Below are 4,164 nucleotides of genomic sequence, written 5' to 3' on the forward strand. Positions count from 1 at the left end.
GACCCAGATGAAGAAAATTGAGGAGGACAGACGTTTGTGCCATCCACGAATCCCATAATTCCATGGCCTTCGAGCATCAATTGTAACTGAAACTGCCATTGAAGATAGTTGGAATCATCCAACTTCACAGTAACCGAATTAGAAACTGAAGAAATCAAGTTGGTAATCGGTGATTGTAAAATTTGCAACTGATTTGCAGTGATCATAGTGAACAAATCTGAGTGAGACAAAAAAGCAAACACTTGGCGTGCAAGAACTTCCCAAAAAACAAAGCAGAGAATTGGGCAAGAAAGAAGTCCGAAAGTTAAAAAAAAAAAAAAACAGAAGAAGAATCAGTATGTTGAGGTCGTAGCGGAAGTAAACCAAGGATCGAGAAAGCTCGAATGGCTTTCAAGATGATGATACCATGTTAAGCAATATGCAGAAAGTGAAACAGAGATATCACAGATGAGGAAGAAGAAGAAGAACAGATAAGGTTTAGAAAGAAAGAGAGAAAGAGAGAAAGAAAGAAGGAATTGTTGTTTTAATATTTCTTGATTAATTGTGATTACAAAGAGTACAGTTACTATATAGATGAGTACATAGCTAACTACCTTAACCAACCCAAACAATCCTAACTAATTATTCTAACAGCCACACTCCTAACTGCCTTATCTATTTGGCTGTTTTATCCTATATATTCTAACAGATTTTAGCTACACGTTTAATCACATTAAAGCGTGTTTTCTTATTGGGTGTTGGACTCTACTACTCAAATTTCATGCATATCTAATAAAACAAAAAAGGAGTGTTCTCTTATTCGGCGTGCTTTCTTATTTGGCCGAATTTCTCCATAACCATGGCACCAAATTTTAGCTCCAAAATTCATGCTCATATGAACTACATCCACAACATTTGAGATGGTAAATTTTCTAACAAAATTTACATTCAAAGAAGTAAGAATAAAGCTTGTAACCATTACAACATTCAAATAAAAGACTATGAACTACAAAACCCAAAAGGATTCACCAACTACTAGACCTAGCTCTGATAACACTTGAAGGAAATATTTGTGAAAACTAGTTCATTTGAGCAACATCTATGCATGCAATTAACAATTAAAAGGTGGAATCATGCTTGTATGCACTCAAAAACAAAACTTTACCTATGAAATTCAAGACCTAGCGAGTGTGGTAAACCAAGACTCAACACCAAGAGAGAGGGCCTTCATTCCTTACTTCTTAGCTCCGTGGATTTCTTGGATGAGGATGGTAGAATGGATTCTCCAAGTTCCCAAAATAGAGAACCTCTAAGTCTCCACACCAAGGAGAGCATTGATGAAGAGATGAGTGACCTAGAGGAAGTAAGATTGCTAGCTAATTTCCTTTAGGGTGGCCAGCCTCTTAGAGAGAAAACGAGAGCTTGTGTTTTGTCCAATTTCCTCAAAGAAAACCCAAATGATGAAATGGTTATAAAGTCCTTTATATAGTCCCTTCAATTAAGTGACTAAAAGAACCAAAACCCCTTTCTTTCTCTATATGGCCGTCCTCCTTAGAGCTATGGTCTGTTTGGGCCCTTTTGGGTCTTAAGTCAATAAGTTGTCATAGAACTTATGTTAATGGGCTTGACATTCAAATCCCATTGGGCCTTGCGGCCCAAAACTAACCCGAGGTCTATAATAAACTTATTCGTTTGATTAATTAACATATTAATTAATCCTAGCCATAAATAATTAAACCATTTAATTATCCTTACTCATCTCCATTATTTCTTCAAGTCATATCTTACACAGTGTACTATCCATTAGGTTCCTTTTAGGTAGTCGGCGATTAGAACTCTTCAAATCGATTGTGAATTGAAACTTACTTTCAATTCTCCCTTTAGTGATTACACACCTTTAGGGCTTCCACAAACCATGAGTGACACCTAGCAATATATCATGGCTACCCAAGCTAATCAGAAGAGGTGGAGAACCTATTCAGTATAGGATTACAATGCAATACGATAATCTTGACCACATTGTTTGGTTTGATAGTTTACTCATGTCTACTATCCAATGTGATTCATTTACTTAAATAACTACATTGAATGTGATTTGGAACGACTTCCTAAATCTCATTCATTGTGATTTGGAACGCCTTCCTAAATCTCATTCATACTCTGGCAAGATATTCTTAATCATATCATAGAGTATTCTCCCTTAGACAACTTTGGCTCCATGGAGTTCAATATCCAGGACATGACCAGCTAGTCAGTATCATGCCATGCATCATAGGTTGATGAAGTGGATTTTGGAGACTTTGAGCTTCCATTGATAAACCCTAGTTTCGATCTTCCTCCTAGAGCAAGTGACACAGCTCTTGACCAAGGTAGATAGTTGAACTCGTTCAGTAGCACCGAGCACAGTCGTTGATTTGGGTTGTTCTCACCTCCTTGAATTACGTTGGAGGATGAAGCTGAGGAGCTATTAGCACTAGAGACATTTTCTTCTGCCATATATTTTGATGATGAGCAAATGAAGAAGAAAAAGAAGTAAAAAAAAAAAAATGGACAAAGTCAAGACGACTCTATGGTTCCTACTTTGATACCATGTTAAATTTTGGTTTCATATCTTGTATTGTATTTCTCATTATGTTATTTACAAGAGTAAAAAGGCAACTCTTATAGAGAGCCGAAAAGAAGGATACAAGAGGAAGGCTAACAGCCATACCTCACTACCAAGTGGACAAGACAAATATTAATAAGTGGTTCCTAGAAACAAGGAAGAAAGATTAACAAAAGACCTAAGTGAGTGACAAGGTATGGAAGACAAGAGTATGGTTGATAAAATCACTTTAAGCCATGACTTAGCTAGAGTGATGTTTACAACCATACTTGTGACATATACAAGCAACTAGTAATCGGTTTGTTTCAATAATGGGCAGCCTAATTTGGTTTCAAATTTGCCATCTAAGAGATTTGAACCTAAGACCTCTCACTTACAAGAGGCTAAGGGAACTATTCAGGGCCTAACTAAAAGGGTGAGGGTGAGGTTATGTGTTGCTTGTATGAAATACAATTCAAACAAAACCTAAAAATCCACCCTTTATATAATTTATTATAGTCACTTTCCAAGTGTTCCTATAATCTTCCCCTATCAAGGGACTTGATGGACTTGTGAATACCCGGAGTGAGAACGAAGAAGCACAAGAGTGGAAAAACGAGAATATTCGGAGGCATAGGCAGTTTTACAATAATGCCCACAGAAATGTCATGAGTTATTTTGTTTGATGAGATAATATTGTCAATTAAATGTGGAAAATTGACCGACTTTGGTTCTTGAGCAGCCATGGCAACCATGGAAAGGAGTTGCAGGGAGGTCTCGTACTGGGGATAAAAAAACATTTACCCAAAAGAATGGACAGTGCTTACTGCCCGGAAAAAAACAATAAACTGAAAAGTTCAATTGAGAAGCGGAATCATCTTGAAAGAGGAACATACAGATTAAATCTCAATTCAGATTAAATCATCTTCTAAGGCAAAAATAACATACAGATTAAATCTCAATTCAGAAAAATCATGGTCCGATTCATGAATCATCTTGAAAGAGGAACAAACCGAGAGCACGGTTTCAGAAAAGTAAAGAAAAATGGGAAACGCGGGAGTTTACCTGGAAACGGTCTGAACAGAATCTGGAATTGTCCGACTATGGCGGCGCTTCTTAGACAGCAGAGAGAGGAGAAGTTCACGTTTTGGCGTGGGTGGATGAGCATAAGAATGAACGGGGGAAGTATAACGCCTTTTAATAGTTCCATATGTACGTTTTTACAATAATGCCCTCGATAATCTCCTGAGCTGGATGCTTGGACGAGGGTACTTTTGTCCATTTGCTGTTCCTGTTAGTTGAGCGCGGACCAGCACCTGACGCGAGAGGGTTTGTGTTGGTGGTTTGAACTTTGAAGGGCAATAACTTTGCCCTCGGGTGTCCGATTCGAATGATTTTTTTTTTGAATCCGCATAACTTTTCGAGACGAATCAGGCTGTGGGGTTCCAGAGGAGCCCCAGCCCCTTGGAAATTTCAAAAAAACGCTTTTTTGTGCTCCAAAATCGACTTTTAAATCAACCGCGCACATCAATCGGCAATTTTTCGAACGCTTGCAGGACGTTTATTTCCCCGTACGACATCAGATTTGCGCACCGTCGGTT

Source organism: Pyrus communis, chromosome 1 (genome assembly GCF_041283825.1).
Source record: "Pyrus communis isolate YQ-2024b chromosome 1, ASM4128382v1, whole genome shotgun sequence".
In the NCBI taxonomy this organism is placed as follows: Eukaryota; Viridiplantae; Streptophyta; class Magnoliopsida; order Rosales; family Rosaceae; genus Pyrus; species Pyrus communis.